Source organism: Hibiscus syriacus, unplaced genomic scaffold (genome assembly GCF_006381635.1).
Source record: "Hibiscus syriacus cultivar Baekdansim isolate YM2019G1 unplaced genomic scaffold, ASM638163v2 tig00110365_pilon, whole genome shotgun sequence".
NCBI lineage: Eukaryota > Viridiplantae > Streptophyta > Magnoliopsida > Malvales > Malvaceae > Hibiscus > Hibiscus syriacus.
In genome coordinates, this window is record NW_024062703.1 from 1,018,201 (window position 1) to 1,030,157 (window position 11,957).

Sequence of the window (11,957 nt, forward strand, 5' to 3'; positions counted from 1 at the left end):
GGAGCAGTCCGAGTCAGAAGGCCATTACCAGCTGCAACAAAAGAAGGATAAGAAGCAGTTTGTTAGTATTCTGTTAGTAAGGAATGCCAACTGGCATTGTTAGATTCCCTGTACCAGCTTGTAACTAAATAAGACTGCTGGTAATCAACATTTTTCCTCATGAAATGAATGAATGAATTCTCAGCTTTCTGGAATCCCTTTTCTTCTCTCCTTTAATCTCAATTTCTGTCCATTCTTCGTCTAATTTTCTTCTCTAATCTCCTAGGGTCATAACAATTGGTATTCAGAGCCACTCTTCTTGGCAACTTGTTCATTGCTATACCCAGAAAAATACCAAACCATGGTCGAAAATCCTAATCTTTCTTCAATCCAGCAGCAGATTGCAGAGCTTACCAATCTGGTGAAGCAAACTACTGAGGGAAATAACCTTCCTAAATGGTGGCAGAAGCAGGACAGTCGGTTGACTATGTTGGAATCCAAAATAGCGTCGCATCAAAGAGATGTGGAGCACATTTTACAGTTGCTGACTGGTAAAAAGTGTGAGGAAAAACATGATGATTCCCAGGTGTTCGATAAATTACCAACACCAAAGACTAAAGAACCAGAAACATTAGTTTCAGATGTGTGTCCTGGTACTTCGGAAACTGCTTGTCCTGCAAAGTTGGATGAAGTTCCAGACCAACATTCACAATCTGGGCATGCTGAACAATCGCATTTTGGGAATCCGGAAATCAATTTGCCTTCATCTGCGTCTTTGTCAAATCCTCATTCTCTTGAACTTCATGATGAAATGATTTGTTGCATATTGAACAACGAGGATCTTGAGATCCCATGCAATGATGATGTTTTCTTAGGTAAAGGTTTAACTATGGAAGAGTGTCTTCAAGCTGGTGGTGATCAAGCCTCATCCCTTGCAAATCAAAAGGATAGTAAAGAAGAAGTGAGCTTGATTCTGACAAAGATAATCTTACTCAATGTTTTACTGCTCCCAAGTTGGTATGATTGGATATTTTGTCAAAATCTATTCAAGGTGTCAAATCTGAGTTTCATGATGGTCAATGTCAAGTGATTTCCAGACAGTCTCAAGATTCCCTGGTTGACCCATATAGGTTCAAAGCAGCCCACACATTTCCTAATTCTGATGCAGATGGTGCAGCAGAAGAATATAATGACCCTTACAAGTTTAGATTATTGCTAATGGGAATTAATCTTAAAGATGCGCTAGTAGAGGTTGAGAAGATAATTAGAAAGGGCAGTGGTTTTGTTGCTGTGGAGATTCCATTTACTCCTCCTGCCAAATGTATTTTGGAACTCTCGTCGAAAGAAAACCGCCAACTTGGCCATAACTATATTGAATCCGAGCATATTCTTCTTGGATTGCTACGTGAAGGTGTAGCAGCTCGTGTTCTTGAAAATCCAGTGGACATCGAGGAACAAGAACAAACCATTTCAGAGAATGCTCAAGTTGTTGGGGTTTTTTGGTACTTGTTTTCCATTGAAAGAGAATACACATGCTGGAAAGACGCCTGTAAGAATAATACAGAATGCTTCCCCCGTTTATTTTTCTGTGATGGTGATTCTTCTTTTATTGTGTTGTTGAATCAATCGTGTCCTATACAAACACCCAACACGACTCTTTTCAATTTTGGGATATTCCTTGATGCCCTTAATCAGGTGTTGTGGAGTCGGAAGATTTTCTAGAGAAATTTTTTTTCTGTTTCTGGTGGGGTCTGCAAAATCTAAGTTCTCTGGGTCAGAATCTTAAAACTAGTACCTATGTCTTCGAGATCTGCTTTGCAGTTTTCATTTCAATCTCGGGCTTGGTTCTATTTTCATTTCTTATTGGAAATATGCAGACATATTTGCAGTCCACCACTACTAGGTTGGAGAAGATACGAGTTAAGAGACGTGATGCAGAGCAATGGATGTCCCACCGCTTACTACCTAAGAGTCTAAGGGAGCGGATAAGACGATACGAGCAATATAGGTGGCAAGAAACTAGAGGAGTTGATGAAGAGAATTTACTTTGTAATCTCCCCAAGAACCTAAGAAGGGATATAAAGCACCATCTTTGTTTGGCTCTGCTCATGAGAGTACCGATGTTTGAGAAAATGGATGAGCAATTATTGGATGCAATGTGTGATCGTCTCAAGCCAGTTCTCTACACAGAGGAGAGCTACATTGTTCGGGAGGGAGACCCAGTTGATGAGATGCTCTTCATCATGAGGGGTAAACTATTGACCATGACAACAAATGGTGGAAGAACTGGTTTCTTTAATTCTGAATATCTAGGGGCTGGGGATTTCTGTGGAGTGGAGCTTCTCACATGGCACTAGATCCCCATTCTTCATCGAACCTCCCTATCTCGACTAGAATTGTTCGAGCTCTGACAGAAGTTGAAGCCTTCGCTCTGATGGCCGATGACTTAAAGTTTGTTGCTTCTCAGTTCCGCCGGCTTCACAGTAAGCAGTTGCGCCACACTTTTAGGTTCTATTCGCAGCAGTGGAGGTCTTGGGCAGCTTGTTTTATACAAGCAGCTTGGCGCAGATACAACAAAAAGAATGTCTAATCTTTGGTAACATGTTCACACTTACTGAAATGAGGGCAGATGCAGATTATAACAGTCGTTTGTTATTTGGGTACACATCAGTTCGATCAGATTTGATTGCTGGAGAACTTAGAATGTCTGAACCATTTGGAAATTTTTTCTTTAAACTTCAAATGGTAGAGATGATTGCTCTAATCTTTTGGAGTGCTCTAATCTTACAGCTGCCAATCCAAAAACCATGCCTAGCTATTGGGTTTCTACCTCTCCATTCTGATGGTCTTCGAGTTGGGCAACTTGTTACTTTGAAACGGAGAAATGAAAGGCCAAAAGATACAGGGAAGAGCAAAGTTTCACAAAACAATGATGCGGTGTGGTTTGAAGTAAATGTAAATTCTGATAAACCACCTACTCTGCTATGGTGTTCAGATTTCATAGTGCATACGGTCCCAGATATGTTGCAGAACAAAATTAAACAACATGCTGATAAAAATCGAAGTGAACGACAGTTTCAAATTGGAGAAGAAGTATACCTAAGATTGCAACCTTACTGGCAGAATTTACTTGTACGATGGATGAACTTGAACTCAAATCACGATACTTGGGAAGCTCATACCATTCTGAGGCCTCAGTTTCCAATTTTTGATCCTTGGGGACAATGATCTATTCGTGGAGGGGGTAATGTCATGCACAAGAGAGAAGGCAGAGAAGAAGAAGTTAGACTCGAGGAAAGGGATTTGGGAATTATTAAGGAAGGGTTAGGGATTGAAGAGGAGAATTGGGAATTGAAGCACGTGAAGGGCATATGATTAACTTACCAAATGAGTTGGAGCAAGCTGAGTGGATCCAGGAAGAGTTGGAGCAGTCCGAGTCAGAAGGCCATTACCAGCTGCAACAAAAGAAGGATAAGAAGCAGTTTGTTAGTATTCTGTTAGTAAGGAATGCCAACTGGCATTGTTAGATTCCCTGTACCAGCTTGTAACTAAATAAGACTGCTGGTAATCAACATTTTTCCTCATGAAATGAATGAATGAATTCTCAGCTTTCTGGAATCCCTTTTCTTCTCTCCTTTAATCTCAATTTCTGTCCATTCTTCGTCTAATTTTCTTCTCTAATCTCCTAGGGTCATAACAAATCCTTAGTAAATCGCAGCAAATTGTAGCATCGGTACCACAAAACGTGATAACAACTTGACTTGTAATGTAACTGAGTCGAGCACTCCCAAAGAAAACAACATACAGACAGAGGTGAAGGTACCTTGTTGAATTGCTCTTGCAAAGAGCTTTCTGCACCTTCAGAACCCGAACCTATAGCTTTTGCATTGCATTGTCAAAATGTTCCAGAGGGATCGGTATAGTATCTGCAAAAAAAGAAATTGGAATATGTAAATGACAGAATGAAGACATATGCCTGCATATCAATACCGTGCCGGTCGATTTTGTTTTGCATTATCTAGGAACCATATTTGGGTTTCTTTTCTTACAGAGCCCAGATACTTCATTTTATCAGTACAACCAAGCCAACAATAAATTATTCTAATTGAAAACAGTAACTCATATACCTCCCAATTTAAACACTTATAGGAATCTATAATGACTTGAAGTATAACAATGCTAGACCGCATAGGTTTGAAAACGCATGCTACTTGGATCAATGGTATTGATCGTAAATTTTGGATTAATATGTTGGGGAATGGTAGCCACATCATGCGTACGACGCATTGAGCTTATTACAGTTTTAACTTCTTAAAACCTTGCATCTAAATCAAGCATGCAGCAATTAGTATGTACCATATAACTATATCTCTACTGAATTACCACTTCCAGAATGACTGCTAGACCGTGAGAACCGTTTTAATTGTGGTGACAGCAATTATTAAAAGATGACATCCTTCAGAAAAAGGCAGTTCAATGACTAAGTTTTAACTGATCAGGAAAGTGATGATATAATTATTTAGTGGCAACAAACAGAAATGTTCGCCCTAAAAAGTTACTAATGCAACTGAAATTCATTCAGTCTTTCTCGTATGCTAGGCCCATTCTCTCATCATGACCAGCAATGAGAAGAGACACCCCAAATGGCCGGGACTGCACAGGAAAACGTTACTATATATGTAAATAAGAACTTCAAAAGTAATCCTACAGGGAGAATTCTATACCAGATGGAAAAAGAAACTAAACACACAAGTAATAGAGGTCACTCTGGGTATATGACCCTCTGTTTATTGCTTACTAAGATGAGCAAAAATCATTGTAGAAAACGAAATAAAAATATCTATGGCTATATACAGAAATGATAAACAATCATACCATGGATTCTTCATCTCCTTCCCCAAATCGAAGGGCCAGATCACAAAGAGCTTGTGTTGTGTACTCTACAGTCATTGGCTCACCATATGAGAATCTGTGGTTCTGTGTGAAAGTAAAAGATATTAGCATAAAAGGAACAAATAAATCCATATCAAACGGTAGATCACTATGATACCTGAGTCTCAACTCGTGCATGTTCAACAAGTGTACGTGCATCAGCAATCAACCCACTCATAGCACATCCTATATGGTCATCAATTTCCATAATCTTCTCAATACTGCTGGGTTCCTGAAAGAGCGTCCAGTAATGAGCCCAGAAAATGTTACAATAATCTACAATTCTACATTCCACAAAATCTACTATATGCAGCACATGCTGGATTTCAAGTATAAATTTAAGAAAACAAGTGTTGCTTCGACTGCACGACAAAGCAAAGAAGCGACGGGTAAAGGAATCCTTGGGAGTATAGAGCAACATACTGAGAGAGGAGACAGTGATGGCAAGCATAATCGAATACTTGGCATGTCTTACAAATTTAGTACATCACAAGGAACCCACATACTGCCCAGCAAATTACGTGAATCAACAATAATATCGGAATAACTGAATAAGTAATTGCAAACTCCATTGCTTGGACAAATATTTTCAATTCTTGGGTCTTGAAAAGTAATCAATATTGTCATGTTTGCAACCGAAGAGGTCATAGATCAAAAGAGACTCATATTCCTAATGACCCTAAAAGTTAAACACTACTCCATTCTTCATGTAACTCCACATCTTAAAACACGTCCTCCAAAATGCATTTTAGCAAAGCAAAAGAAATGTAATAAATATAGAACTATTTTTCTTCTATCACACACAAGGGCCAAATGCACAAGTAAATCATAGCAGAAATAGTTTGCAAATATAATCACATTAAATCAAGATTACATACCAACAATGGCGAAGTAATACGCTTCTTGTTGGAGTAAGCTGAAGACACGTGCTGGCACACTTGTGCATGACCATTACTGGCTAACGCTCGTGGATCTACCCAGCTGTGTGTGCAACAGAGTGTAGCTCTTGAAGTTGTAGCGGTTAATGTTGTTAGTCAGTGGGAGTCTGTTAGAGTTCAGTTAACTACTTGTAGTCTTGATTAGTTCTTGAAGTCTTGCCAACTATATAAAGCATATAAAGGTTGATGAAAAAGAATGAAGAAAAGCATTATCAGCTCTAAGCTGTTTTTTGTTAAATACAAATGCATTGAGCCCTCTCAACATAGTATCATTCGCTATTACGTCCTAGGGTGTGCTTTCGCTGTTATGGATCACAGTACCTCGTCTATGGCCACATCAATGGAGTTCTCGTCAAGAAACACCAAAGTGTTCACCAACAAAAGGGTGAACGTCGTTCTTGATGAAACGAATTTCCTACTTTGGAAACAACATGTCCTTCTCACTGTAAGGAGCCATCGCCTTGAAAGAATGCTCAATGGTACAATGCTGCCGCCTCCAGAAACAATTATTGGTGAAGATGGAGTTGCACAGTTAATGAAGAACATGAAGAGTTCTTGGCTCAAGACAGTGCATTGGCTTCTTGGTTGCTTTCAACGGTTAGTCCTCACCTGCTCCCACAATTCGTTGGTGCTGAAACGTCTGCCCAGGTATGGAACAAGGTCTTACAGTTCTTTTCCAATCGCTCTACCATTGCCATCATGAGCTTACATTACAAGCTCCAATCTCTCAAGAAAGGAGGAGATAGCATGAGAACATATCTCACAAAAGTGAAAGAGGTCACTGACTCACTGATGCTCTAAACTCATGTGGAAGTCCAGTATCAGTTCCTGAGCACGTTGCGAGTATTCTCAAGGGCCTCACAAGGGAATATCAACCCTTCATCGCAGTTATATCGTCCATGTGTGACACACTGTCACTTGATAGCATATGCACGATGCTTGTTGATGCTGAAACTCAGCTTGAAGGTTTCGATTACCAACCTGACTCCTTACCTGTCAGTGCCAATCTTGCGCAAGGAAAAAGTGATACTGACTCTTATAAGAACCGAGAAAAGCAGCAGCCTCGGTCAAACCACTCATCCTACACGTGTGGTAGATCTCGTGGCAGAGGTAGAACATGACCTAGAGTTCAGTGCCAACTATGTGGCAAGATTGGCCATCTTGTCAGCCAATGTTGGCACAGATTTGATGAGGATTTTTCTAGTATATCAATTGATGATCACACATCTGGCCTTGACTCCTCAAAAGTGTACTATGCTGCAAATGGAAACAATGAGAGTGCATGTGCTTGTTGTAACCACAACAGCACGCATCATGATGATAACAGGAGCAATGCTAAAAGTCAAGCACATTCAGTGTCTGCTGGCCAAGACCAGTGGGTAATTGATTCTGGAGTAACACACCATGTTTCTTCCAACGCAGCCTCGATCACTCCCCATTTGAGTTACAACAATCATGGTAAGTTAATGGTAGGAAGTGGAGACTATCTACCAGTTCACCTGGTTGGTAAGGCTGAGCTATCTACTTTCTCTAGAACCTTGGCTTTAAGCAACATTCTATATGTTCCTTCGATAACTAAAAACTTGCTTTATGTTTCCAAGCTTGCTAAGGATAATAGTGTGTACCTTGAATTTCATGCCAAAATGTGTTATGTTCGAGATGAAGCTTCCAAGACAGTTCTACTACAAGGAGAAGAATGCAATGGACTATATACCTTCAAAGCAAGAGGACCTTATTGCAAAAGTAGTACGGTTGAAGTTCAAACTGCAATAGCTTCTTCTACAACTTCAGAAACCTTGCACAAAAGACTGGGTCATCCAACCTATAATACACTTGTTAAAGTTTGTAAACAAGTAAATGTAAAAATGGTTGATGATGTTTTACAAGTAAATGTAAAAATGGTTGATGATGTTAATAAAACTGCATTGCCTGCCATTTGGGTAAAAGTCACAAGTTTCCCTTCTCTCACTCAGACAGTATTTACAACGAACCATTCGAGCTTGTGTATTCTGACCTATGGGGTCCCCCGCATATCTCGTCTAATGGCTTTAGATTCTATGTCTCCTTTGTTGATGCTGCTTCACGATTCACGTGGTTGTATCTACTAAGAACAAAGGCTGAAGCCTTAACTGCATTTCACCTGTTTCAAAAGTTAGTTGCTACGCAGTTTGGTAAATCAATCAAAGCTCTCCAAACTGACTGGGGAGGTGAATTTCGACCTCTAACCAAAGAGTTAAGCAAAGCTGGAATTACTCATCGCCTCACATGTCCCCACACGTCTGAGCAGAACGGCGTGGTGGAACGAAAGCATAGGCACATAGTCGAGATGGCCTTAGTATTACTTGCACAAGCCTCCATGCCTATCAAGTTCTGGTCGTATGATGTTCAAACCACTGTACATCTAATCAATAGACTGCCATCAAAGGTGCTACTGAACAAGTCCCCATTTGAGATCCTGCATGGGAAAATACTTGACTACAGCTCACTGCGGGTGTTTGGATGCAGATGCTTCCCACATCTAAGACCGTTCTTACAGCACAAGCTCGAATTCAGATCCCAACTGTGTACATTCTTAGGCTACAACACCCAGCACAAAGGATTTATGTGCTTAGCCAACAATGGACGTGTTTTCGTTTCCAGGCATGTTATTTTTAATGAAAATATATTTCCTTTTGCAGATAAATCTGGCAGAAGTTCAGTTGCAACCTCGAATGGAATGACATTTTAGTCACTCAAGCTGGTCACCGATGTCGCGAGGTTGCAGCCTTTACAACTTGAACATAACAGGTTGTCCCTCAATGCCAATAGCAGCTGTTCATCGAGTGACTTGCAAGGTACAAATTCTAGTTATGATATGATAGACACTGAGGTTGTTCTTGAGGTACCTGCAGTTGATGCTCATGAAGACGATCGACATGAAATAACCTCACAACAAAATGTGCAAGACTCGGCCACAAATAATGACACTGAAATTGAGGTCATAAATGATGGCACGGAAACTGAAGCCAATCGTGTAAATAGTCATCCGATGATGACTCGAAGTAAATGTGGGGTATTTAAACCCAAAGTGTATATTGGAGCTATTGTTGATGATGTCCCGAGAAGTGTTCATGAAGCACTTGAGTTCCCAGACTGGAAGGCAGCTGTTCTTGAAGAGTTCAATGCCTTACAACGCAATGGAACCTGGGAGTTAACCAAGCTACCCGAAGGAAGGAATGTGATAGGCTGCAAATAGCTGTTCAAGATCAAAATAAATCTTGATGGCATCATTCATCGTTACAATGTGCGATTGGTGGCTAAGGGATTCTCCTAGATCCCTGGCTATGACTTTCGGGACACATTTAGTCTTGTAGTCAGGTTCAACACACTGAATCTCATCCTGTCATTGGTTGTAACCAACAACTGGACCTTAAGGCAAGTCGATGTGAACAATGCCTTCTTGAATGGAGATCTTCAAGAGGTAGTCTTCATGCAGCAGCCAGCTGGTTTCGAACAAAATGCTCCTGATGGAAGTAAGCAAGTACGCTGCCTAAAAAAGGCGCTGTATGGATTGAGGCAAGCTCCGAGGAGCTGGCATACCAAGCTATGAGACAGCCTGTTGAGCATTGGTTTTCAAGAATCAAGAGCAGATGTATCTTTGTTCATTAAGAAGGAAGGTGTGCACTTTGTATATCTACTAGTATATATTGATGATATCATCATCACAGGCCATTCAAGTACTAAAGTGGATGAAGTGGTTCGATTGTTGGGTGAGAAGTTCTCTCTGAAGGATTTAGGACAACTCTCGTACTTCCTAGGCATCGAGGTTAAACGAACAAATGATTATCAAGCACTGTCACAGAAGAAATTCATCGTGGAACTTCTTGAGAAAACTGACATGTTAAAATCTACTGCAACACCGACTCCTATGGTAGCAACCACTAAGCTACGGTTTGATGATGGAGATCCAGTCGTTGATGCTCACTACTATCACAGCATAGTTGGTGGTCTTCTATATGTGTGTCATACAAGGACAGACATTGCATTTTGTGTAAACAAAGTTGCCCAGTTCATGCATGATCCACGACAGTCACATATGGCTGCAGTTAAGCGAATCATGTGATACTTGGTTGGCACAATGAATTTTGGCTTGGTGTTCACTGCTAATGGAACTGGTGTGAAGGTGGTTTCCTTTGCTGATGCAGATTGGGGAGGTAATCTCGATGACAGGAGATCAGTATCTGGACACAGCGTGTTTGATGGAAACAATTTAGTTGCCTGGAGCTCAAAATAACAAAAAACCATTTCTCGGTCCATAATAGAGGTCGAGTACAAGAGTATCGCTGACACTGCAGTAGATGTGGTGTGGATTGGAGCTTTGCTCACTGAGCTTGGTGTTAGTCAAAAAGAGGAGCCCGTCATAGGGTGTGACAACACCAGCGTCGTGGCACTCAGTGCCAACCCTGTTTACCATGCCCACACTAAACATGTTGATTTGGACATACACTTCGTGCGCAAGAAGGTTGCAGCCAAGTTGATGAGAGTCAACTATGTACCTGTTGCGCATCAGGTTGCTGATGGACTAACGAAACCTCTTGCTCGAAATGCATTCGAGGAATTTCATGCAAAATTGTGTGTCAAACTGTGTTGAGAAGCAAGAAAGGAGAGAGCGGGGAGAATGTTGGAGTAAGCTGAAGACACGTGTTGGCACACTTGTGCATGACCATTACTGGCTAACGCTCGTGGATCTACCTAGTTGTGTGTGCAACAGAGTGTAGCTCTTGAAGTTATAGCGGTTAATGTTGTTAGTCAGTGTGAGTCTGTTAGAGTAGTTAGAGTTCAGTTAACCACTTGTAGTCTTGATTAGTTCTTGAAGTCTTGCCAACTATATAAAACATGTAAAGGTTGATGAAAAAGAATGAAGAAGAGCATTATCAGCTCTAAGCTATTTTTTGTTAAATACAAATGCATTGAGCCCTCTCAACACTTCTCAACAGCCAGCACAACGCGTCTTTCGTCTTTATCCCAATTACAGTCGAACTCGACTATAAAATCCCAAAAATTTCAAAAACAAGAAAGACCAAATAGAATATTTTCCTTTAAAAGTTTGAGTTGGGTGAGTTTCTAAGCAAACAAACAGAAAATAGTTTTTACCTTGATGGCCTCAATAGTATATTCCACCTGAAACAATCTTCCCTCCGGCGAAAATGTGTTCACCCCACGGTCATACTCAGTCCTTCAAAGACCAATCACCAAACATTAAAAGGGGAGAGGGGGAGGAATTAAACTTTACCATCAACAAATATGAAACATCTTGGATCGATTGAGTGTTAGATCTAACAAAACCTAAAGAAACAAAGAAAACCCATAAATTTTAGCTTATTCCTGCAAAGAAAGTTAAAATTAGAGGGATGATTTACTAGCGAAGGAGGGTATCAATGAGAGAAACCAAATGGTTGTCCCTTGTTCCCATATGTAATGGGGTAAGGGGAGGTAAGATAGTAGGCTGCCCCCAACACTAGGTTGAGAGCAGCTTCCGTAGAAGACCTCCGAATTATGAAATGCCCTCCGTGGGACTCAATCCCACGACCTCAAGGTTAAGAACCTTGTGCTCTACCAACTGAGCTGGATAGTCATCTCCAATGAGAGCAACCAAGCTTTGGAAAAAGAAAGTTGTGGCCTTTCTTAAAGTCTCCTAGACTTATACTCTTATTGCAAAACAAGCCAGCACATAAAACGACTCCGTTTTTCGTTATGTATATGAATTTACTGTGAATATCGACGGTTTATTGGGCATGCTTTAACCTTTCAACTAAATGGGCTTGAGAAAGTGATCTGCCCATATCCATGAATTTGGTGATTGGTCTTAAATTGTAAATATATTTAAACATACGGATCAAATTGTAAATGTATGTATCCATTGCATGAATAACTTAAATTTTAGGGTAAACTAATATATAAAAAACAGAAATAGTGCTCTTAAATTTTAGGGTAAATTATTTATTTAGTCACCCAACTATCAACTTAGTTCCATTTGGGACATCTAATTATTTTTTTAAAAATATTACTAATGTTACATTTTTGTTCATGTTGATCACCCATCATTAAAAAATTAATGGTGATATATAC

The 11,957-nt window shown here is 40.2% G+C and overlaps 2 pseudogenes; one reads left to right on the plus strand and one right to left on the minus strand.

Annotated features, from left to right (window-relative positions):
• The first annotated feature begins 1,022 nt into the window (after nt 1-1,022).
• LOC120121252 lies at nt 1,023-2,569 on the plus strand (annotated as a pseudogene).
• A 1,968-nt stretch (nt 2,570-4,537) lies between these two features.
• LOC120121253 lies at nt 4,538-11,078 on the minus strand (annotated as a pseudogene).
• Between the last annotated feature and the right edge of the window lie 879 nt (nt 11,079-11,957).